Raw genomic sequence first — 26,401 nt, 5'->3', positions numbered from 1 at the left:
GTAGGAGAATAAACCTTGGTAGTTAGAAGCTATGAACCTTACTGTAAATCCAAGACTGTGTGAATGAAGAAACAGAGGAGAAGAATCTGGATGAACATAAAATGAACAACACTGAGAAATGTTCACACTAGGAGGCTGCACTACAGATTTTTTGGCCGGAAGGAGAGATAGATGGATTCTTTCTTACTGCACACCACTGAATTGACAGAGCAGCAACGTGTCTCAGTGTTAGAGATTTTAGTCTCCAAGTATCTGCAGAAACTTTCATTCCTCAGAAAGCAAAACACTGACAATTTCTGGACCGGCCTTGCTGATAATTTCATTTCCCAGAAGGCAGAGTAAGCATTACAGGGATCCTCCAGCTCAGGACCCAGTTTTGAGAGGAACCAGTAGGTAAAATGGAAATGATTGGAACCTTGGGGAAAAGCAGCCGTGCACTCATAGAGTTTGATTTAAGCAGTGTTCTGCCTATGCAAACACAAATGATTCTAATGAGCAAGAAAATGGGGAGGAAACTAAAGAAACCAGTGTGCTGCACAGGGACTTACTGACAGACCCTGAATTTAAAACAGCATGTGCAAAAGATGGTAAAGGGGGACACATAATCAAGCATAAATATATGAAGGTAACATAGACCTATAAAAATTCAAGAGGAAAGCACAGAATGAGCCGGGACTTTTGAAAGATACTAAAGAGAACCAAAAATGCTTTTCCTTAGCATGAAATAAAAGGGAAGATCACTAGAGGAATAGGCCCAATTTTTTTTTAAGTAAAGACATCAAATTCATTCATGGAAAAAAACGAAAGCAGTTTTTTTTTATTCTTTTGCTTCTGCCCTGTTGATTCATTCATATATAACTCTGTTCACATGTCACCACACAACACAAGGTCAAGATGGGCCTTGATCTCCCTTCTAAAAATACTTTCCAACATTCCCTAACCTTTAGACTTCTTATTTTTGCCAACATTTACTGCCATTACTTGAGTGTGCTCTTTTTCCTGCATCAGAATGTGAGCTCCATAAGCACAGGAATTTTGCTCTGTGTTATCCCTAGAACCCTATTAGAACTTCTCCATAAGTATGTTGAATGAATGAAGTCAAAATCATTAGACAATGGCTAAAAATTCAAAGATGGATAAAAGGATCGTAATGAAGATAGCACTTATTGAGGACATAGCAGGTGCCACACACTAAATATCTACATGAACTTGTTTATTTAGTCACCCCTGCCACCCTATAAAGCAGGTATTACTAAGGATTTGCTCAAAAATTGCCCAAGATTCCTTAACTAGAGAAATATAGAGCTAGGATATGAACCGAGACAGTTAGGCACAGGGTCTAAGTGCTTTACCTGTATGCTCTACTGCGATAACATAGACTGGTCTAGCTGCCAATATGTCTCTTGACCTCTATGAATTATTACCAGAAAACTAAATGGTATTGTAGAATATTTACTTGATTCCATTCAACAGATAGAGGGTGTCAGGAGACACAAAAGATAAATGCCTTATGTTCAAATAATGGCAGAACCTACAAACTTTAGATCCATAGAATTGATCTTGCTGGAGTGGGGAACATGGGTAGTCTACATTATATTTATAAAAGAACTTCAAAGCATTTTTAACAGTGATTTTAGGAAAAAGTGTAAATTCAAAAAGAATAAGATATTTACACTGATTTTATATGTTCTTTTCTGCAAGACTTAGTAAACCAGTACAAAGGACGATGATGCAAATATAGATTTCTATCAAGGAATTTAAAGTCTTTCTGTATATCCTGCAAAACAGGTGACAAAATGTGAGTTTAGGTGTTGCATTATTGTGTAACTGATCGAATGATTGCACCAGTAACAGTGGTCATGAATCTGTGTCAGCTGGAGAAATGTTTTCAAGTGGACATCGCAGACTGTTATCCTTGGCCTTGTCTGACGTGAACATATTTATCAATGACTGAGATAAAGTTATACTAGAGAGGGATGCCTGTCCAGAGTAGGTCGTATGAAGCCAAGCAAGTGGCACACTCCAGTAAGCCCTGCCACTGAGGAGGCTGAGGAAGAAGAGCGCCAGGCCTGAGTCCCACCTGCACTTCTGAGTGAGGAGCTGCCTCAAAATAAAGAATAGACAAACAGACAAAATGTGGTTGGAATAATGGTGTGATTGATCCAGCCTTGGGACCAAAACATCAGCTGCCTATTGTTGCTTTGAAGGATATGTGATTAGCAACCATATTCATGGGGAAAATTAAAGAAGCTTCGCCTGGTAGTACTCAGTAGTATAATAGGGTTAGAAAAATAAGCAACAACAAAAAATAATAATTTAGACTACAGTAATAAATGTATAATATGGATAAAAATGCAAGATATAATGAAACTATTTTTAATTGTTTAGGTTCTTATGCTCCATTCTAGGGGTAATATTTTTAAGGAAGATACAGACATGGATGAAAGGGTTACACAACTTTAAGGATTTATCATCCTGTATGGCAAAGGTGTTGAAAACCATCTCCTATGAGAAAAGACCAAACAAATTGGTGTTTCTTAGCCACAAAGTTGTTCTCATGGTTTTACTGGAACAGTATAAACATAATAATTTTAATAATTATTTGGCATTTACTAAGTTCCATGCTAACCATTTTCCATTAATTGGTACTTGCAACAACCCCAAGAAATGTTCTCTAGGTAATTTTAATGTTTTAGATTAAAAACTGAGACCAAGAGAGTTTAATATTTCCAAAGAAAGAAATAATAACAAATGATAATGCTCCAGTGTGAACCCTGCTCAGTCTTTCTCCAGTGCCTGCTCGATTACTCTCTACAGCAGATTTCCCCTACTAGATGGAAATTAAATTATATTAAGTGTGTATGTTTGTGTGTGTGTGTTCACATATGTGATGGTGAAATTATATAAAACCACAAAAACCACATATTGTAGAAAGCCAGAGAGTAGATGTATCAATATTTTAACAATGGTTGGACTTGAGTATTCCAAAAATGGCTATTTTCTTCATCTACTTCTTACAATTTTCCAAATCTTCTTTCCTAAGCTTATCCTAATTTCATAAGAATTCTACCTACAGTACCTGAAGAAAACCTTATGATTATGTGGAAAAAGGATTACCTTTATTACAAATGTGCTAAAGATGAATTAAGACGCTTTAATGTATTAGGAGGCATATTTCAGTTTAAAAATATCCATTTGTATTCAAAATTTTTCAAAGAAGAAATACCTTGACAGAATATGTTAATGCAGCTTGAAAACAGTATTTTTTGTTTGTTTGTTTATTGTTTTTTTGAAATAGGGTCTTGCTATGTATTCTAGGCTGGCCTTAAACTCATTGCCACACCTTGCTGGGAAACACTAAAATTAAATAGTTCTATTTCATCATGAATATAATCCAAAAGATCCAGAATTTGCAGAATATGAACCAGGAAAAAAATAAGTCGAGGACTAGGTAGTTGGTTAATATATCGCTTTACATTGAGCCTTTTCAGTGGCTGAAAGGGACCCTATTTTATAAACACCTTTAACAAAATATTTGTGTAACGAACACATGAAGCATTAGGGCAGGAAAAATGTCCTGTGGATAATACTTAGTTTCTGTACCAACCCTTTTCCATCGGGTGCACAGGCAGCCAGGACCGACTGAGAACCTTCGTGGTCCTTTGCTTACTGAAATCCCAGGGTATCCCAGGCTGTTGACATGGAGGACAGAGTAAGTCCCCCTGAAAGCGTCACTGGGGGTGACGTCCTCCATTCACTCTCTCGCTCCACTCCAGCCTCCTGTAAGCATTTGTCTTCCTTTTCATCCAGAATTTTTATTATCTAAACTGAAAATTCCACAAAAGGCAGAGAAAAAGAAGAGACACAAAGCAAGTATTTATTGAATGAGTCTGGCGGGTATGTCCGGCCAGCTCTTGTTTTCTTATCTAAGTGCGATCAAAGGAACTGTCTTTGGTTTTCAAGAATAGACTATAGCAGAGTTTATCTCTTAGGATTACTCTTATTTGTTACTGTTTTGGAGAATCATGCTTTCCTGTCTGTGAGAGAGAAACCAAGACAACTGCTTCTGCAGTGGAGACATTTTTAAGTACAATAAGAAAATCAGAATTATTTTTCTTTTTAGGGTAAAAAGGTGCCAATTTTTGTCAAATAAGTGTAAGGGTTCAGTTCTAATAAAGAGGAACTGATTGATAGAATTTGAGATGCTACCTCCCCCTCTTCTAAGATGAGTTCCTCATTGCTTTTACTTGTCACCTTTTGCACAACTCTGCTCACTGTGAATAGAGCCAGGCCACAAAATAACAAGAAAGTAAATATTCAGTCTTTACCCAAATTTTATTCATGCAGTTGGAAACAGAATGGGACAATCTAACGCTCACACCTACTTGAAATTTTATAGTAAAAAAACAAAAACAAAAACCCAGACAGGCTTTGTTTTTACTACTATGTATTATATTAAATAGTAACTTTATGACTTTTTAAATAGCATTTCGTGAGATGAACATATCATAACCTACAGTGGATATATAACTTCAACCTGAAAATTGTTGAGATCCATCATGAGTGTAAAGGAATTGCTAGTTTACATGAACTTTATCACGACCCTGCCTTAATAAAAAGCTTAAAAACAATCAGAGATACAGCTCAGTGGCAGAGTGCTTGCCTGGCATGCATAAAGCACTGGAATCAATCCTCCAGGCTACAAGATACAAACAAAACCCCAAAAATAAACTAAAGAAACCTCCAAATATATTTGACAATGGGCAGCTCACTAGAAATACAGGATAAAACACTGAGTTAAGAAATTTGGAAGGTGCTATCGTTTGATTGTTAATAAAAAGACAGGCAAAGAAAAAAAGCAACAAATGTATATTATTCCTAAGATAGACTTGAGTACATATTAAAAATACCAATTTTCCAGCGTATAGCTTCTGATTCAGTAGAGATGGTCTGGGGCCTAACAATCTGTAATTTTAAAAATGTCACCCAAATTCCAAAACAAAGCCCGGCTTGGGAACTCTGGACAGTGTTCTAGCAAAGACAAGTTAGGGCAGAGCAGACCTTGCTGTCAAGCTTCTAGCAGTCTAGCAAGTTTGTGGTCATGGCTGTGACCACTTTTATCAGAATGAAGAGAAGCTGGGGGTTACTGGGATACAGTATTTCAGGTATGAAAAATGGAGCCTGTCGGGCACAGTGGCCCAGGCCTGCAATCCCAGCCCTGGGGAGGCTGAGGCATGACTGCCACTGGCTCTAGGCCAGCCTCGGCTACACGGTGAATTCAAGCCCACTTTGCTCTACATAAGTGAACTTTTTCAATAACAACCCACCAACCAAACAAGCCAGCCCATAAGAAAACCTAAACTAAGCCAGTAAGAGTGAGAGCAGAGAAAAGAGAGCACATTGGGAAGATATTTTGTGAGTCGATTTGACTGACCTTGACTAGTCCGGAAGGGCACTGTGCAGAACGCAATGCTTCCCTCTGCTAGGGTTACCGTAACAAACGCCATGGCTGGATGACTTAATGGAAATTTTAATTTCTCATTGTGTTAGGGTAGGATTCCAAATGAAGACAGCAGTGCTGCTTCTCCTGAGCCTCACTGCTTGGTAGGTGAGCTGCTTCGCGTTTGTGTCCTCACTTCATTTAGTTTTATGTCACACCTTAAGACCCTGCCTGCAAATATAGTCACAGTGTTTGAGGTTCTGAGGACACCGACGTACGATTTGGGAGGTGGAAGGGCATCATCACAATTCAGCCCGCCTACCTAGCTAGAAAACAAATTGAAATTGATCAGCCAGATGCGTAACGTGGAGTTAAATGCTCAGTCATTGTTAACACTTCCCCTAAATTGGTAATGGCGAATGTTTCAGAGCTTTTAGAGATAACAAACAGCCCAGTGCAGCACATATGCTATAGGTTCGCCACCACTGCCCTATACGTGAGTCCCTTTCTATTCCATGCAGCCTGTTGGAAAGCTCAAGTTGATAGTCACTATAAAATTATGTTACAACCAGGAAGGTCTGCGTGATAGAATCTCTCTAGGTTCCAAAAGTTTGACTTTCAAAATATTGGTGGTCCTGAACCTTGGTATAAAAAGCAATTTTTTGGCAATTGTCCTTACTCTGACCACTTCTGGAATAAATCAAAGGAAAATGGTGCAGTATGGTCAAGGCAGGGCTTTCTCAAGCCCTTTCTCTTGTGATGGAAAAGGAATTACGGGTATTATTCATTCATTGCCTTCTGTGACTATCAGCATGCATGGAAACTGTCCTAGAATTTAATTTTCTTTATATAAATGTACTTATCAGGACCATTTTGGTTGCAAGTTACAGAAACTCAAACTCAAATAAGTTTCAGAAAAGGCAATTTACTGGTTCATGGATCTCTGGGAAGCTTAATAACCAGAATTAAGGCTCAGAACCAGCCTTTCTTGGGATCCTTCAGCCATCATTCTTCCCCTTGGCCTGAGCCTGTCCCGCAGTTCCAGTTTAAAAAATTACAAACACAGCCTAGGACCCACTCAGCTTTGGCCACGCACCCACCTATCAGGGCAATGAGGATTTCAGAGACATGTACAGTAATCCCTTTCTGAAAATTTTCTAAAACATATGAAACTCTTCAAAAGTCCTTGGGATTTGGAGCAAAAACACACAAATGAAGCAGATTCAAAGAATGCCTAACATGCTTATCATTCTGGATTTTTAATTAAACAGTCCTGTTTATATTAAAATTTGAAAAAAGATTCTGCATAAGAGTGATCGATATACATCTTACTATTATTATTAATACAATATTGTATTAGTCACTTGTTTAAATAGAAAAATTAATTCTTAATTCTACTCTCTTTTTGCCTTAAACTCTTACAGCTTGGTAGATAAATGTCACAATCCAAATCTATTTCTTTCTAGTTTAGTTTACAAATTAAACTTGACTACATTTTGAACTCCTAACTTTATTGCACAGAAGTGTGTTTAAACTCTTACTTTGTAGTATTTATATCTCTGAAATTATAGAAATTCTTGCAGGCCTTTTTTTTACTTGCTTGTTTCTTTATTCCTTGTTTGGATCAAACCCAGGACAGTGCTAAGCAAGCACTGTGCCTTGATTTATATGCTGGGCCCCCTAGTTGGGTTTATGACCATGAATTTTCCAGGGAGAATATTTTCCCTCTTTAGCTATATGTTTAAGACTTACAATGTTCTTTTTACTCCTCTATGTAATGGATTTATTTGTAAATCAGGTATATGGATAGTGGCATATCCATTTTGGGTCCTGGGACTAAGACCTAGACTTTGTGGGACTTCCTCCCTCTGCCAAAAAGCATGTGAAAACCAAAATTCAGGTTCACCCTCCTTAGTAAATGTTCTCGAGAAAGACATTTCAGTGTTCAACAACCACTTATGAGAAAATGATTCTGTCTTTTAAGTCATTGTGGTAAAAAGATTTGATGAAATGTCAACATTAGGGGCTTGAGGGTATATCTCTATGGTTCAGTGCTTGCCTAGACTGTAGTAACTCTTCGCTCCATTTGTACTCCACTGTGGGAGGGGCAGGGGAACAGAAGGGGGAGGGGAGGGGGAAGAGAGTGGTAGAGGAAGGGAGAGAGACATAAGATAATAACAGAAAAATTTCTTAACTTGATAAAAGATATCTACCAAAAATCCCTATAAATTAAGGATTAAATGTTCAAGGGATTTCCTCTAAAAATTAAGAAAAAACAAAGGTATGCATGATTATCATTTCTGTATCATACTGGTCCAACAGGTGGAGCATGTAGAAAAATTTGAAAGTATAAAACTGGGACAAAAACTCAAAAGAGATATGATTATTTATGTGGAAAATTCCAGAGAAGATACAGATAAATTATAAAAATTATGTGAAAGCTTTGATGATTTCCTGGCTGAAAATAAAAATACAAATATCAATTATGTCTGTACAGAATCATATATTAGAAATAATCATTTCAAAGAGCAAATAATTAAAACATTATTTAAAAATGTTTTATTAAAGGAGTGTGTAGGGGTAAATCTAACAAACATACAGGAAGTTAAATCTCTTAGAAAAACATTAAAGAAAATCTAAATAAATGTAGAGTATATTCTTAGATTAGAACACTAGACATCATAATAAAAATGTCATTTCCCTTTATAGTGATCTGTAGACTGTAACAAATTCCAGTTGAGTTTGGTGGGTGTAAAAGGTGGTAGTGACCGTGTTCTTGTAGATTTGCAAAGAAAAGAAAAATGCCATGGCAGCCAAGATACTGCAGAAAAGAATGAGAGAGAGGAACATACCAGACGCTTCAGATCATTATGAAATTCTATTGGGTATCTTAGTGAGAAGAGAAATTAATTGACCCAAAATGTAAAGCAGGGAGTCAAAAATTAAATGTTAAATATATGGAAATTTGATTTCTGGAAAGGCTAGCTTTGAAGATTAGAGGAAAAAGTATATTATTTCTACCTCATACCATCCATGCAAACTGACTTCAAATAGATGAATACTTAAATACGAAAATGCCAAGACACTTAGAAGTCAGAGGAGAAGTTTTCTTAAGTAGGAAATACATGGTACAAGTGAAAAAGAAAAGCTTACAAAATGTAATTGAATTAAGATTAAAAACTCCAATACAGAAGAGCATCTCAAATAATTAAAAAATACACAAAGTAAAAAATATATTTATCTCACAAATACAATATAGTATATCAGCATCTATATTGCCCTCAAATTGGTTAATAGAGGACAATTCAATTAATGGAAGACAATCCAAAAATAATAGCTATCGTCAAGAAATCAACCAATAACAAATGCTGGTGGGGCTGTGGGGAAAAAGGAAGCCTTTTCCACTGTTGTTGGGATTGTAAATTGGTACAACCAATATGGATGGAAATCAGCATGGAAATTCCTCAAAACCCTAAAACTAGCAGTTCCATTCACCCCAGCTATTCCCTTTCTTAGTATTTTCCAACATCATACTACAGCTATGTATTCACACCTATGTTTATAGCAGCTAAATTGATAATAGCTAAATCCTGGAAACAGCCCAGATGCCCATCGATGGACAGATGAATAAAGTGAATGTGTTTTACACATTTACAGTGGAGTACTACTTTTCATAAAGAAGGAAAAGCTGGAGCCATTTCTAGGTAAATGGATGCACCTTAGTACCATTCTTCTAAGTGAACTAGATCAGACACACATGTTTAAATATCATGAGGTTTCTCTTCTCTGTGGGAAACCAAAAGCATAAATGAGACCGAAAATGGATAGCAGATATTGAGAAGTAGGAAGAAAATGTTCAAGTGGGAAAGGGAACAAGGGGAGAGGGGAGAGGAGGGAAGGAAGGCAGAGCAAAAGAAGACAATAGGAGGAAAAAAATTGGAAACAAAAGCTCTTGTAAACAAGAAGGGAAAGAAGGGTTAAAGAGAGGAAGGGATGGAGAAAAAAGAGTATAGGTACAAATTCTCTGTTATGAATGCGATCACTGTGTGTATAAAAAATACCAACAAAATTAATTTTTAAATGGATTAAAAAAGTATATAGCCGGGCGAGGTGGCGCACGCCTATAATCCCAGCACTCAGGAGGCTGAGGCAGGAGGATCGCTGTGAGTTCAAGACCAGCCTGGGCTGCATGGTGAGTTCCAGGTCAGTCTCAACTACCTAGTGAGACCCTGTCTGAAAAAACAAAACAAAACAAAACAAAAAAAAGAGTATATAGCTCAGTAAACAGGAAACCTTAGTTGTTATGAAATGAGAAAAGATGTTCAGTCTTACTAGTAATGAAGACATTTAAAGCTTTGAGGATTTTTATTTTCCACTCACTAAATTAGCAGGAAATTTACAATCCCTGACTATATAATGTGCCAAGAAAGGTTCAGGCAATCAAACATCTACCTGCCAGGAGTGTAACATTAATCCTTTGTGGAACAGTTAGGAAATAGCTAATAAATTAAAAATGTTTATATAGCAGCAATTTATGTATTTTATTTACCTATTTATTTACTTTTGGAACTGGGGATCAAACTCAAGGCCTTGCACTTTCAAGGCAGGTGGCAGAACCACTGAGCCAAATGGCCGGCACCATGCAGTTGCCTTTTAAAGCAGATATTCTAGAGAAGGGATTTCCGTCTCTCCTTCTTGCCATTTTAGGTCAGATAGCTCTCGGTTGTGGGAGTTGTGTCCTTTAGGATGTTCAGCAGCATCCTTTGCAGAATGTATTTGCAGGAGCATTAGCTGGAGATATTAGTAGCATACTGCAGGTATACAGAAAATGCTTGTTGACATTGCTAAGTTTTCTGGAAAGGCTAGCTTTGAAGACAAAATCACTTTAGTTTAAGAACCATTGCCCAAAGAAATATTTGTGCATATCTACTTATACATATATAAGGATGGTGTAGAAGCATTGTGTATAACAGTAAAGAATGAAAGAAGGCATCAAGAAACATTCAAAACAATCCAAATATCCATGAATATCCAGGAGGACAAAAAAACTACATCATACAGTGGCAAAATGAATGTGTTGCACAGCATTGAAACTCAAAAATTAGTGTTTATTGGAAAAATCATAGACAAATATATGTCCCATTTACATCTTCTTGAAAAACACGAGAATAAGCATTTTAACCTTAAAAACTAAGTAGGATGATTTAACGTAAGAGACCAAAAATATCTTTTTAAGAGTTAACATTTTGAGTTATAAACTGGATCCAAAATAAAATAGCAATGTTACTTCAGAATATGACTCAGAATGTTGCTCAGGAAAGTTAGGAGGTTAAGACAAAGTGGTCCAAATGCTCAAGCAATGGTTACTAACAAATAATGCAGTCAACTACTTTAAAAATGCAGCCTTTAAAAAAAGAAAAAACAGGATAATCTAGCAGCAGAGTTATTATAGAGTGAGCTCCCTTATGCAAAAGAGAAAAAAAATCAATTGTTTCTCTCTAATTAAGATGAATATTATTCCTGTGAAATGAACCAAAAAGTTGTATGGAAACAGAAATCCCGCAAGAGATCTATCATCTACAACAATAATTGCATGCAATTTTAATTGAAGGAAAAGGAAAGGACTGTGTTTATCTTTGCTTTTTGCAAGATCTTATAAGTAATCAACCACTTGGCCAATGAGCAGCACTTTATATCACTATCATCGGACCTATAAACTGACATTGGATAGACCCGAAAGATTTGTGACGTTTTTAAAGCTAAATGACAAAACGGCAATGAAGACCTTTTGTCATTAATGAAATAAGTCCCTGAATCTTATTAACAGTCTCAGAAACAAAATATTTTGTTCTTGTTGTTGAAGCCTAGATGCTGTGACTATTCATAGAAATGCATACTCAACTTTTATTTAAGTACCGACAGAGTTGGAAATGAGAGGGCAAATCTGTTTTGTTGTGATACAGTTTAATTACATTGTAGGATCTGCTTTTTTTCAATACTTGACAGTTAGCATTAACATTTTACGAAAAATGGGGATAGTATAGATTTATTCTGTTTTGAAGTTCAATTTTAATATATAAATGTCAATAAAATACATATTTACTTTTCAGTTCAAATAGTAATTCAGAACTTCAGCCGCTTGCTTACGTTTGCACACCTAACAAATCAGAATACATAATTTTAATGAGCAGCTGCTTTATTTGTCTAATAATTTGTTACCTTGCTCCTATCTCGGTTATAAACAGTAGGCTAATTTGATTAATTTTGTCTCTAAAATGTCATGATTCATGAATCACACTGAATGCTTTGTAAAGTGGATACATAACAGGAAACTTAAGTTTAAATATTTAATTCCCCAATAATCACATTAAAAAGTTGACAACAGGGACTGGGATTTAGCTCAGTGGCTCCACTGCCTGCTTCTTAAGCCCAAATCCTGAGTTCGAACCCCAGTACCAAAACAAACAAACAAACAAAAAAAGTTGACAATAGAAAGCTCTTGGAAATACACAGTTTTTACATCCAAATTGGGACGATTTTAGCTACACACAACAGAAAATGCTCATACTATGTTTTCTCTGCGCACAATTTATAATGTCATCTCATTTTGGGAGAAGTGGGGAAATTCGATTTTTTTAGTACACTTTAAAAACAGTAATGTGGCATAAATGTTAGCAAAATATGCAATGTGTAATCCTTTATATGATATAAATAAGAGTTTTGAATTTGAATGAGACTTTTAGTTAAGTGAACTTTACAAAGGAATGAAATTTACCTCTTTCGTCAATACAAATTTTCATTGTATTAACCCCAAATCTCACAATATTATTTGTTGTATATTATAAGTTCAAAGACACGTTATTGTAAAATTTTAGCAAGACAAATTCAGATTTTATCCAAATTCTTCCAATATAAGTGTCCTATTTAGCAGATCAAGAATTTTAAACCCCACTAATATGATGTATCTTATTCAAAATCATTCTTGTAGTCTTTGGTGCTTCTATTTCTCTTTTATTTATTTAATTTTCTTTTTTACTGAGACAGGGTCTTGCTTTATAGTTCCAACTGCCCTTGAATCTCACTATGTATCTTAGGGTGGCCTCGAACTTGCAGAAATCCTCTAGCCTCAGCCTCCTCCACGCTGGGATTACAGACCTACATTACCAAGCCCGACCGGTCCTTCAGTATTTACAGCTGGTGAATAGCTGAAAATAACCACGAACATTTCAAATCCTACAAGGTATTTGTCCTTGTCCCTCTCAGTTTTCATTTTTTTAAATTAAAAAAATGATTGATACACATTTGCAATCCACAGAGATTACATCCACTGTGGAAGTTGGTCAGGCATTTAATGTATTTTAATTATTTTTACTTCCCCCCCTTCCTCTTCTCACTTCTCTCCCTCGTTCCTTCATCTTTTTCAGCTTTTATTTTGTCCCTTCCAGTTTGTGACTAGACAGAAGACCAGCTCTGTTATAATTTTAAGTAATCTAGGAGCAAATAGGATGGAAGTGAGGACTTGAAAATGTTGAATGCGAAAAGTGCTAGAAACATGCCTCTTTAAATCTAATGTCTTCTAAGATTATTTGTTCAATTATAAATCACCATATTTAAAGAGGGCTCAAAGTAAAAACTATTCATTGATTTGTTTATTTTATTTTATTATTATTATTTTTTTAGACAAGTTCTCACTGTGTAGCCCAGGCTGGTCTTGAACTCATGGCAATCCTTCTGCCTCAGCCTCCCAAGTGCTGGGAAGACAGGCCTACACCATGACGCTCAGCTCAAAATAAAATTTATACTTTCATGCTAAATCTTCACCTCACAATAAGTTACTCTTGATTCAAATTTTTGATTCCAAATGTATTTTAATGGTTGGTATTTCATTATGATTACTGTTAATAAATTCTTCCTTCCTTTCTTTTTTTAGCACCAGGGATTGAACCCAGGGCCTTGCATATGATAAGCAAGCGATCCACCACTGAACCACATCCCTAGTCTTCATAAATAATTTCTTAAACATTATTTTAAGGTAAAAGCAAATTCTTCTGCTAAAATGATTTTATATTTGATTAAGTCTCTATTGTATTTCTATTTTAAATGCTTTACTTCCATGTTCTAAGCTTTCTCTGTGTAGCTCTTTCCTTCTTGTAGAAAAGTTAATAAAGGGCTGGGGATGTCGCTCAGTGGGGCTGGGCCTACCTGGCAAGGGCAAAGTCCTGAGTTGAGTCTCCAGTACCAAAAAAAAAAAGGTTACTAGAATTTTAGTTCTTATCTATTTTCCACACAGGTGCTTGAAGTCTATAAGCACTTTTGTACCAGAGTAAAACATGTTAAAGTTATAGCTTTATTTTCACTCTGAATCCTTTCTTATTTATGTTTTCCCAATTAACCTTCATTTATATTTTTAGTTCCTCCTGGGAGAAGGTGGAAAGTATTTTATTTTTAATTATATATCATTTGGTTTATGCAATTGGTACAGAGAATTTTTTGATTATATATGTGTATATATATTTACATGCTTTTAATAGTTCATTATTCAAGTAATGGTTTTGAAAAAGAATATATATTTATCACATGAAATTAAGAAATGAATCTTAAAATATTCATATTCCAACTCTTTTCTATATCTTTTGGAGGTTTTTTCTAAGCCCACAATATAATACCAATCCTTTTTCCCTTCTGTACAGAAGTACAAAACATATAATATAGTTTTTTGCTAACGTAACACTTTGTGATGACTGGTTTATTTTAGAATGCTATTTTTCTACAGTGAAAAATTACTTCTTTTTATAAAGAATAATCAAGGACCACTAGGGAAAAAAAATCTTTCATAAGATGCAGTAATAACTTGTTGAGAAATATTTTACACTGGCTTTTCCTATTGAATAAGATTAATTTTTTTTGTCATTTCGATTGTAAAGAAGTTATGACCAAGACTAACCGGAGTATTGCCTTTAATGTCTTAAAAACATGAAGACAACACTATTATGTGCTTAACAAAATCATACAGCAGCTGGCTCACCTAGAAGTTATAATGTATGCTTTTAGAAAATGAGCATTTTTAAATTCACAGAGCCCTGGTCAAACATAAATTACAATTACTTTTTAGGTTAAGGTGAAAATTCCAAAAGATGCTTATTCACACACTTTCAGTATGTGTCACAGATACACTTCCTCTTTTTGCTCATAGAAGGCAAATCACATTTATTTCTATATCTGTGTATATTTAAAAATAAATTACCCTAGAAAACAAAAATACTGAATCCACTATGTTCACGTGCAATTTAATAGAGAAAGCAAAACCTTGTGTTGCCTTCCAAGAGTCTGTAGCCTATTTGGTGAGACTTCAGAATGCATATGGAATGTGAATGCAGCATTTATTCGCAAAAGTGTAAGCTACCTTATAATTATCAGATCATTCGATGTATTTAGTAACTTACATTTCATTTTTATTATAACAATTCACTTTTTCTTTGTTTCTGTTAGGCACTATCAAATATAGAGTCTTACTTACCATACTGGGAAAGATGAAATTTATCATTGTGCCATAAATGCCCTGGAAAGCAAAGAAAATATTATTATTTATTATACCTCCATCCACAGGGATCCTAAGTGCCAAATGTAATGCATCAGCCGCAAAACAAAAATGAGGTAAGTCTACTGAACAAAACACAAATCAGTATTGTAAGAATTTTGAACATATCTTTGGACAGAACAACCTTAGGATTGGGCAATTGTTATGATAAGTACTTTCAGACACAGAATAAAACATTTTATTTTCTGAAAACAAATATTACAGGATTAAGAGAAAATTGCTAGTTTTTTTCACTATGCCCTTTCAGCTCAGTTGAATTTTTTGTCTATGCCAATGAGACAGCTACATCTAAACTCTTTAGGGGAAAATTGAGGACATTCCAGCTTCCTTAAATCAGCATTCAGAACTGCTACATCCATCTACATGAAAGTAAACTTTCTGTCTGGAATGTTGAGAAGAAAATCAGGTGTAGGAGCTGAGAAACAAAAGTTGAAGTTCAAGCCGCTATTTTTTTTTTACTAAGTTTCTTGGTATATTTAGGTCTACATAATGACCACATTTATCGTAGGGAGTTTCACAATATCCATCTTACATTTTGGTCCTCATTTTCACTCTCAGTTTCTCACACCAGAGAAACAGTGAGGTATTTACACATTTGTGTCTGATTTATTTCACTTGAGTACGGTCTCAGGATGCACCTATTAGCTATAAACGTCTCAGTGTTATCTTTCTTTATGGCAGAGTAGTAGTCCATTTCATAAAAGAACCACATCTTCTATATCCATTCACCAGTTTATGGGAATTTGGTCTGTTTCCAAGATTTAGCTATAACAAACCGTGCTGCTATAAACATGGGTATGCATTTGTTCCTGCAGGGTGATGCTTTTTATTCTTTTGGGAAGATATCAAGAAGAGGAATAGCTGGGTCAAATGGAAAACCTCTACTTTTAGTTTTTTGAGGAATCTCCACACTGATTTCTGTACTGGTTGTACCAGTTAACATTCACACCAACAGTAGAGAAGGGTTCCTTTTTCCCACAGCCCCACCAGTATTTGTCACTGGTTGATTTTCAAGCTCCTAATGTTCATAATAAGGAATCATTTATTTGCTTGTTGTTTTCTATCCACTGAGATCATAATTATATTGCATGCTAAGAACAAGAGCAAAATTATACTTGGAAAAGGTATTGGTTCCTGGATTTATGTTCTTTAAAATTCTTCCTAAACATTTACTTTTCATTTTTAATAATTGATACAAAGTAAAGTTTGTCAAAAGTTATAACATAAGGAAATATGTTGCCAGACGTGGTAGTGCATGCCTTAATCCCAGCACTCGGTAGGCTGAGGCAGGAGGATTGCTGTGAGTTCAAGAGCAGCCTGGGCTACATAGTGAGTTCCACGTCAGTCTCAACTACATAGTGAGACCCTGCTCAAAAACAAAACAAAACAAAGCAAAAAAACAAACAAAAAGAAATATGTCAAGATAAAAGAAAATGTTTTATCTTATCCTGATGATTAATGTTATTAAATTTTGGTTATAGTCTCTTCCTTTATGTTTTTTAAGTATCATAATTTTTAAAAATATAAAGTTCATGTCTCTTTGTCAAAACTGCATAATTGCTAAGTAAATGTTAATAGATAACATAAAGGATTTATTTGAATTTTCCAAATAATGATATTTCAGTCCATATAACATTTTTCTACTAATTTTATTTTTTGGTACTGGGGATCGAACTCTGGTCCTTGTGCCCGCAGGACAGGTGGCGGAACCACTGAGCAAAATTATTCTACTTATTTTAAATTAAAATCAAATTTTAATTTGAAATCTTCCTAAAAACAATAGTATTTCTATAAATAAAAATAAATTGCTACTACAAACCACTGAAAGTGATGTTCACTTTTTGTTTTTTCAATGCTGGGGATTAAACCTAGGGTCTAAGGCTCTATTACTGAGCTGCACCGCCTGTCCAAAATATTCACAAATTTGTAAACTTTTTTTGCTGGAGAATAAGATTCGAAGGGTCTCTTACTTAGGTTTTGACACAGATAATATTTTGTAAAATAATTTTATGAATAAACATTTGGATAGCAAATGCAGAGTCTGAAATTCTGCAATGATTCAGGAATTCTCCCTATGAAAGTAGTTTCTTTAAATTATTATTTTTTATTGAATCATATATTTTAATGTAGTTCCAAATTTTGTAATTAATTTTAATGCAGCCTTTTAAAGAAAAATTTTTAAACTTTGAAATTTAATTGTACGTGGTACATATTCCTTAAAATTATTAATAGAACTCTTGAAATTACTGCTCATATTTGTAGTTTCTAAACTGCTAGCAAAAAGAATTTAAAAGGCATTTTTAAGCACCAGCTCCTGAAGAGGGCAGCACGTTCTAGATATTATTGAATTCCAAGCTCCAGTGTTACAGCTTTGGCTTTAGTGCACTTTTTTAAGAACTAAAGGGGAAAAATGGATATATTTTGCAGATGTCTCCTCCGCTGATACAATAAACCAGCGGAAATGCCAGGCATTTGCCGAGTGAGGTCAAAGCTGCATTTGATTATTAAGAGAGAGCATTCGAATTAGACCCCTAAAGCGATGTTTTAGAAAAGGAACAACAAGATACTAGTGAGAGGATGCTCCACGAGGCAAGTGCTTTATCTTAATACTGTAGGTAACTTTTCCTCTTGGCGATGCATTGACTCAAAACTACTAACCGGGTTAGATTTAGTTAACCTTGCTCGGTTCATCTCGATTGCCATGGCAACATTCACTTGCCTCGGTAGCAACGCACACTTTAATCAGATATTTCCTCCTCATTTTTCTATGAGCCAAAATTATGTAGTCAAATTCACAACCAAGTCCTGATGAATCTGATAACACCTCTTACAATTTTACAGACAACTTGCCTCCACCCACGTGCATAAATATTTTTCAGAGAGGCTTACAACTCTGGTACGAGTACAAGACGTAATAGGAATACATGTCTGTCGTTTTCTACTTTATTAATTTTTAATGCTATTTTTGCCACTATTCTTAATGTAGAAATTTCTTTTAGCTGAATTGGAACTCATTTCAGCCAGTCACTACTGTAGGTCACCTGACCACCATAAGAGAGCAGAAGAGTGAAGGGTACACTCTCTAGTGTTCACACGTCACCTCTCCTAAGCAAGTCTTTTGAATTAAATTTAACTTTTATCTGAGTAGAATTTGGGTTGGCGCGTCATAGAATCTGTTATTTTTTTTTTAAATACCTTGAATGCAGGTAAGAGAAGGAAAAGAAAATAATCAAAGACAAAGCACGATCTGACATATGAGGAAAAGAAACTTTGGTCAAGCTTCGGCAGTATAACAATTCTAATGAGAAGTGAAAGCATGATATGTTACATTGGTGATACCGCTTGGGTGACTATTAACCATCTACATTGTTGGACGAGTCATCACTTTAGCATTTTGCGAAAAACTGGAGCATCTTTGGCATATATGGAGATGTAAGGAATATTCAAACAGTCTTCAATTCTGATTTAAAGTGTTAGCTAATTATATTTTCCTGAATGTTAGCAATTTTGCAAATAGTATAATTTGATACCCTAATACAATTTTTAGAACTGTAATTAATAAACAAAACTATCTCAGCTCTTCCTTACATTTTAATTTACATTTAAATTTATCTTTAGATGAAAAACATCTTAACCTGAAGTTGTAATAGTTCTCTGGTTGAGAAGTTTTACATCAGTACCAGAGAGTAATATTTCAGCATGTTTTCGCCATCACCACTTAGTAGTGCCTAGTAAAATTTCCATTAATGGAGGCAAGCAAAAAGGGTGCTTTCTATAGCTAAGTGTATGACTCTAATGTTAAAAAACAATTTCTATGTAGTATAGATGACTATAATTTTCTTATGTAGTATAGATGACTAAATTCAGCAAGCAAAATTTACTCTCACAAAAATTATTTAAAATTTAACTTTAACTGTACCTAGTACTAGCAGACTGTGTTCCAGGCACTTATTTGAAAAGCTAACTTCTTACTGATGATAAAATTTGGAAGCCATGAAACCTCAGGTGGAAGTGAAGGACTAAGAAGCATGTAATTAAAAAGCAAAATCCTTGCATTGAAAGGAAGCATAGAACTTATCTTCAGATATTTGAAGGACTTATTATGTAGAAGAGGTAGGGAGTATCTTAGAAAACTAAGATAAATGGTAGAAGTCGCAGTGAAATGATTCCAACTGTGTATAAACAAACAAACAAAACCCTGTAAAAAATTAGAATTCTGTAAATAATAGCACAGGCCCTCAAGCAGCAAGTTCCTTGTGTAGGCATTTTCCACGAGACGTGTATGTATGAACTGTTTTTCTGTTGCTTGACTTGTGGGACAATACTGTAGAAAACATGTTCAAATTCAAGTCTGAGAGGTAAAATGAGTCCCTTCTTAAGGAATTTTTCGAATACCATGCGATGCGATAGTTCCATATGAAAACCTGGCAGTGATCTTCAAACGGCCTGTTCAGCAGCAAGTTTGCAAATTCTACCCTAGAGAAACCGCCTAAATGAGAAAAACAAACAGTTCTTAGTGAAGAGTTATCTAAAACCTCCAAGGAGACATGTAAACGGTCCTAATTGGCCTTCATTCAAGAACTTCAGTAGATGTTAAGGAGTGACCAGAGGTGCCGGATGAGGTCTCCTTTCTGTACTGACTTGGCTCTCCCACCTAGAGCTGGGGTGCTTTGCTGCCAGGCAACACTCAGGCTGTGTTAGGCTGTTCTCTGGATAAAAGGAAGATTTCGGCATTATCCTCAAATTCTTTAGTCACTTAAGAAATAATAATTGCTCAATGAAGCGAGCAGAGCTTTTCTTCTGCATGCAGAGAAATTTAAAAGTTTAAGAGAAAATTACACATCGTGTGGGAATGCTCATCTTCAACAAGATTTTTGAAGGAGACAAAGGAAAGTTGTAACTGATTTGTGATTATAAATATAAGGACATTTCTGATTTCTTGAGCCAGAGTAATCTATACTTTTCACTGAACAGTAGATCCTGTAAAGTTCTAGTTTATGTTGGTTGAAAAGAGTGTTTTTGCTCCGTTTGGTGTTGAAGTTTCCTGTGTGACCATCTTTGAATCACATTGAAGGAGCCAAGATCACAAAAGGCCTTGTAATATCTAACGCACTCCAGTGCTGCTCTTGGAGCATGAGCTCTTGGAAGAATGGCTGTCTACCAGAAGCATCTGTTTCACCCTAGAGAGCTGTTAAGTGGTTTTGCACCAACCAGAAATGTTAACGTTACTTTTACTAGTAAAGGATAAAGAATATTGCATACTTTGTAAGTACTTAAACTCCTCTGCCTTTCCCAACTGCTTCAAATCAAAACTTGACATTAACTTATGTGGGTGAAAATTCCTCCTGCTGAGGATTTTTCTAGCAAATGGCCTTGAAATTTGTTTCCAAAATCCTCACCTACAAAAGCTTTTATTAGCCAGTTCCATTTGGTTAGCTGTGCTCCAGCATTGTCTGTAGTGAACACAAACTTTGACTACAGAGAAACAGAAACTTCCAAGGCACCCTGGAGGAACTTTTTGATCCAAAGGACACTACTAGCAAACCAAAGTGTCACTGCAAATTCATGAACTGTTCCTTATGTCATGAATAGCAGTAGGAGGAAAGGACTGCGGCTGTGCAATGAGTGTTCCACGTGTGTAAATCTAGTCCTCAATCCAAGATCAAAGATTGTCTTCAATCAGCTAGTATTTATTTAGTGTCCAGCATGTCTAAAACTAAAAGAGTCAGGAAACAACAAATATGAACTATTTTTAAAGATGGTATTTATTGAACGAATGAAGAAAGACGTGCTGCTGGCCAATTAAAAGACTTATGATCCAGCTGGCGATTTGGCCCAGTGGTTCTGCTGCTGCCTGCCTCGCAGGCACAAGGACCCGAGTTTGATCCCTGGTACAAAAAACCAGCATGTCTAAAACTAAAAGAGTCAGGAAACAACAAATATGAACTATTTTTAAAGATGGTATTTATTGAACGAATGAAGAGAGACGTGCTGCTGGCCAATTAAAAGACTTATGATCCAGCTGGCGATTTGGCCCAGTGGTTCTGCTGCTGCCTGCCTCGCAGGCACAAGGACCCGAGTTTGATCCCTGGTACAAAAAAAAAAAAAATTGAAAGAAAAAAAAAAAGGCTTATGATCCTCTCTAGGAGGTAAAATTAACACAAAACAAAGCACAGTATCTTTTTGTTTCATCCCTATTGGTTGAAGTATTTAATCTGGTTCATAGTACAGAATGTTTTAATATATCTCAATAATATTACTTGGCATAAGTAGTTTTAGCAAAAAAAAAAAAAAAGCATACATTTGCTGGCTTTATCCTCACGTGTACCACTTGCTTCTCTTACCTATGAAATGTAAGGCATGTCTACTAAGCTCTGATGAGGAGCCTAGTAAAAGTAGCAAAAGTCCTCATTCTTGTTGGCACCATGACTAAGCATTTAGAAAATGCTCATTGAATAAATAATGAATAAAAATAAATTAGAAAGAGGAAATAATGATGACCGAAACTCAGGAAGCATTCAGTATGGATAGTGTCCTTTGAAAGGCTCTGTTCCATGGAAGAGATGTAACTTTTCCCTGGGCTTCAAAATAATGAGATATAAGTAGGTGAGGAGGAAATAGGGCACTTCCAGTGGAATTAAGGACATAAGCCAAGGAATTGCGGAAGAAATAGTGAAAAGATGTAATTTTGTATTGCTGGGAATTGAACATCAGGGACTTGATGGTAGGGAAGAATTCTACGGCTGAACTGCACCTCCAGTTTTAATTTTTCTTGATGGGACCATGGATTGTGTTATGAGATTATCTGTTTGTTTGTTTGGGGTTTTTTTGGTTTTTTTTTTTTTTCACAAATTCGCAAGCAGTGTCTCAGTACTGAACTGCAGAACCGCAGATGTTCCTTACTGCCAGGCAGGGTCATCTGGACTGAGACAGCAGGCAGGTGAGAGCTGCTGTACCTTGCCTGGTAGGTATGCATGAAGAAAATGCATTAGAGAGACTAGTGTGTCAACCTCTCTAAGAGAGAGCATAAACATAGAAAAACCAGCTGCAAGGCTGTCTACACCTTTTCTGCACATTTCACAGATTTGGTGCTCAGTTACTTGTTGATTGATTAGTTTATATGGACATGGTTAATTCAGAGGTAGGTGATCTGTGGAATAATTGTAGGCCCATTGGCTTTTTGAAAACAAGTTTAGCTAAAACCACATGGAGCATCCATGAATACTCTCCATCTGGAAAACTGTATTTGTTCTTTAAAAGACCAAAATGTTAGCTCTTCTCTTCTTACACTGCATAATTGTAATTGTGCCCTCCTCTGTATCTCTCAAACTTTGAATTTATTATGTCATAATAATGATAATAATTAGCAATAGTAGTGCAACTCGTGTTTTGAGTGACTATTAGTAGTGTCAAACAAATAGATAAGAATTTTTATAATTAAATCCTTATAACTCTGCTGCGAGGACTACTACTGTTAGCTCCATTTATACAGAGGATTATTTTTAAAGGAATACTGTGTGCCCTAATTTTATGCTGGATTTACACCAGTGAATATATTTATTCAGAGTGATCAAATTATGTTCTGTGAAAATCATTGAGTTCTTAGTGTAGCTTCTGTTTTTGCTTGTTTATTATCTTTGTTCTTCACCTCCAATAATTGTAATAGTTGATAGCAGTTAGTGTTCCCTTTATCCCACGTACTACTTTAAGTAATTTACATATTACGTCTCATTTAATGCTGACAATAATCTTAAAACTCGGGGGTTATTATCACCATCTCTCCTTATATGTGAAGAAAATGAGGAGCAAAGGGATTAAGTAATTTGTCTAAGTTTCCCTAGCTGTAAAATGGGAAAGTTGGATTTTCACACCTACTACATTGTATTGCTAATTTTAGCCTAACTTGTCTTCTTCAGTAAGGTGGACTTCTGTTTCCTTAAATGAACACCATACCTTTCTGAAAATTATAATATTTATAAAAAGTTAATTTTCTTGCACATTCACCAGGGCCAAGGAGCCCTATGGTTATTTCCTGGCATCAGCTAGCGCTGTGGCATGATACCGAGCCACAGGGTGAAATCTTTTCTCTGAGGTCTCTCCAGTTATACTCCAAATCCTTCACAGCATGGCTCACTTCCACATAAAATCAAGAGTCTTTCCCCCAAGCATGCAAAGGCCTATTCAAGAGATAGCTTGCTTTAAACATTTTTGCCTTTGAGGATAAAGAGCCAATTTCTGTGATGCCTTCGTAATAACAGAAATAATAATGACATGCAGATATTTCATGACATGCAGATATATTCAATAATAATGGCTTGCAGATATTTCAAGGGCTTCATATGATAGAAATCGCTACATGATTAGCCAGATAGCCATCCAAGAGAAGTAGAATATCTGTCTATTCCACTGTATGAATTTAGCATTCAAACCTAAATCGTTTCATTTTGTTTTGAGGCGGCATCTCTCTGTGTCGCCCAGGCTAACCTCAGGAACCTGGGATCAGCCAATGCTCCTCCTGCAGCCTCTGCAGCAGCTGGGTCTAAGGTGCACACCAGAGCATCCAGCTTCCATCTACATTTTTAATATTTAATTTAAAATTGGCAAATGAGATTTCAATGTCATAGTTTCTGAACTTAGGCATTTTCTTATTTTGCTTTAAAGAAAATTATTTTATTTTTTGCCACTGTACTAATACACTGGAGAAAATCAATCTTTAAGAGTAAACCTCAACTCTACACATGTACGTGCTCTGCTAATTTTGGCTGTGTTTGTCGAATATTAAGCATTGTTAGCATTTAATAAATACAGTGATATCTTCCGTCCCCTTGAAAGAGTCTCCTTATGCATGTCCTGCAATGTCTGTTTTTGCTTCAACTCACTTTAAATGTTTATATATTCAAAGAGGGAATCTAATATTTACCATGTTGTTTGTTTTTTGAGACAGAGTCCCACAGTGCTGCCTAGGCTGGCCTCAAATAATCCTTCGGCCTCAGCCTCCTGAGTAGCTGGATTACAGGTGTCTACCACCATGCCAAACTTTTGCCCTGTTATTGGAAATTGGTTGTATTTTAACAAGTTCAGTAAATACAAAGTATAACCTGTCCAAATATTATTTCTACTGTGCTTCTGCCCCTAGGGAAGTATCATAATTTTCCACTTAGATAGTATTCCTTTCTATTTTAATATCTACCATGAATATTTAACTACTGTTTTTTTAAAAAAGCATATGGAAGGCTTCAATAATACAAAAGAAAACAGAAAAGGTGACCATAACCATCAGTACCCAGATGTCTGATAGATCATAAACTGTACTGGAATTTCCAAATTTCAACCTATGAATTTTATGATGACATACATTTGCAGATCATGAGAAACTGTACTATAATAATACGTAAAACAGAATAGAGTTCTCATAAGCTAACCTGGTTATTTCAGGTTTATGACACTTTATGGAACTTATCAAGTTTTAAAATATTCAATTTTTGTTTTACTTTGAAACAATCTCAAATCACAAAAATGTTTCCACCACAGTGTAGATAACATTTTTCCTAAATTATTGGGCAGTACTTTGCCAAGTACTCCTAAAGTCCATAGGCCTAATACTTCAACAAACTTCACCACTTTCTTTTATAAGTGAAATACAACCCGCAGAATCAGAAAATTAATATCAATACATCACTTTCAGGTTATCCTCAGATCCCCTTCAAGTTCTGCCACTTGTCCTAATAATGTGCTTTATAACAAAAGGATCCAGTCCAGAAAGAAGTGTTCAACTGAGTTATTAGACCTCTTCAGTCTTTCACTGTGGAACCCTTCCACATCTGTTACCATGATTTTCAGGAATTTCATACTTCTAAAGACTACGAGTCACTTTGTAAGATATGCCTTGTTTTTAGATTTTTCTTCTGCTTTCTAATTATTAGATTCAGGTTGTCTATCTGCAGTAGAGAAAATAGGAAGGTGATTAATTTCATAATATCATATTAGGTGGCAATGATTTTTGATGTAGCATCAATTTAATGCTGAAGGTAATTGTTGTAATGTCTTTTTTCATGCTCTTGTATAAGTACTTGGGGAGGACTGCCTTATTTATTTATTCATGTATGTGTGTATGTTTGTCAGTATGGACTCATGGCTATCCTTTTTATTTGGTGGGCTGTACCCTGCCATTGTGAAACAAACAACCAGTCTCAGTGCACAAGAATCAACCGTAAAGTGCTATGGGTTGAAGGAGAAACAGACAGATCCAGGACCCCAGAGAGCACAGTTTACTGAAAGACTTCATTACACATGCATAGGTGGGGACAGGACCAAGTGGATCCTTGGAATTTGGTTCAGAAGGATGGACAGACATCCTGGTTAGGACAAAAGTGACTTCATCCAAACCAGAATGTTATTGTCTCCCCATCACCTTTTTTTTTTTTTTCTTCTGGTACTGAGGATTAAACTCAGGGTGCTGTGCTTGCAAGGCAGGCATGGATGACACCACTGAGCTAAATCCCTGGCCCCAAAATGATGCTGTTTTGTCATAAGCTACAGCTGAGGAGGTAGGCACACTGAGTACTATTATCCCATTGTAAAGTCCCATAGACATCTCTACTATTTGGTTTTGGTCTTTTTATTTTTTCTACTTATGGTATACAGAAAAACTATGCAGGAAAAACTGGCTAGGGTTACTCTCAGGCAATCATAACTCTAGTTAGGATTTCAGATGGCAGTAGTTACATCCAGCTGAATTCATGCATCTCTTGTCAATATTATTATTATTTATTTTGATCTTTGAATTGTCTCATATATGATCAGCATAATTCTCTCTAATCTGATTGGTTTTTTTTCACAAGTCCATGGGATTGTTTGAGTACCTCTATACTTTTGCACATCCCAGGTTCACTTTTTTTTTAATGCATAATTTTTGCAAACAGCTCTTTCTCCAAAGAGTTCTGGTTTCTTTTTGTTGAGAATGGTATTTAGAAGCCAAGATCTGGGAGGCAGGTGTGCTCATTGCTTTGAGGGTATAGCTCTCCAAATCCAGAAACAGAAAACATGTGTGTGAAATTCACCTACCTATATCTTAACATCTATATTTATTTCTTCCTATACTTATGAAACACTGATGCCTCCATTTCCAAGCCAATACCAGAGTAGCTCACAGAGTCTCTCTTTCCACATTTGTAACTATAGCACTTTCTTTAACAATGAAAGATCCATCTCCCAATGTCTTTAATGCAGTTACTTATTTGGTTATTACCCTGTGTTTAATCAATGTCTTATCTCTACTAAAAATTCCCACCCTAAATCAGATGCCCTTTACCCTTTCCTTGAGCTCCAACACTGCTTTTTTTTTTTTTTTTTTTTTTTTTTTT

At 35.7% G+C, this 26,401-nt stretch overlaps 1 protein-coding gene and 2 long non-coding RNA genes across 38 annotated transcripts in view; 2 read left to right on the top strand and 1 right to left on the bottom strand.

The window, feature by feature from the left end:
- LOC117284038 overlaps positions 1-12,674 on the top strand; it is a 30,927-nt gene extending 18,253 nt beyond the window's left edge. Inside the window, exon 3 of the long non-coding RNA XR_004515129.1 lies at positions 12,535-12,674. This is a non-coding gene — a long non-coding RNA (uncharacterized LOC117284038). The remainder of the gene's footprint in view (positions 1-12,534) is intronic.
- Positions 1-15,001, bottom strand: part of Adgrl2 (adhesion G protein-coupled receptor L2) — a 221,892-nt gene extending 206,891 nt beyond the window's left edge. For 17 of the 36 annotated variants that reach the window (XM_033758435.1, XM_033758429.1, XM_010613717.2 and 14 more), the window contains exon 1: positions 14,958-14,974. The gene's annotated coding sequence lies outside the window, so the exon portion shown is untranslated. Of the gene's footprint in view, positions 1-14,957 lie in introns of all 36 variants that reach the window. The other 19 variants (XM_019205996.2, XM_033758434.1, XM_033758425.1 and 16 more) reach the window with 3 other exon arrangements.
- A 21-nt stretch (positions 15,002-15,022) lies between these two features.
- Positions 15,023-26,401, top strand: part of LOC117284037 — a 36,195-nt gene continuing 24,816 nt past the window's right edge. Inside the window, exons 1-2 of the long non-coding RNA XR_004515128.1 lie at positions 15,023-15,094; positions 18,245-18,470. This is a non-coding gene — a long non-coding RNA (uncharacterized LOC117284037). The remainder of the gene's footprint in view (positions 15,095-18,244; positions 18,471-26,401) is intronic.

This window comes from Fukomys damarensis, unplaced genomic scaffold (assembly GCF_012274545.1).
Source record: "Fukomys damarensis isolate Sample0158 unplaced genomic scaffold, DMR_v1.0_HiC HiC_scaffold_33, whole genome shotgun sequence".
In the NCBI taxonomy this organism is placed as follows: domain Eukaryota; kingdom Metazoa; phylum Chordata; class Mammalia; order Rodentia; family Bathyergidae; genus Fukomys; species Fukomys damarensis.
This window is presented reverse-complemented; position numbering and strand designations above follow the sequence as displayed.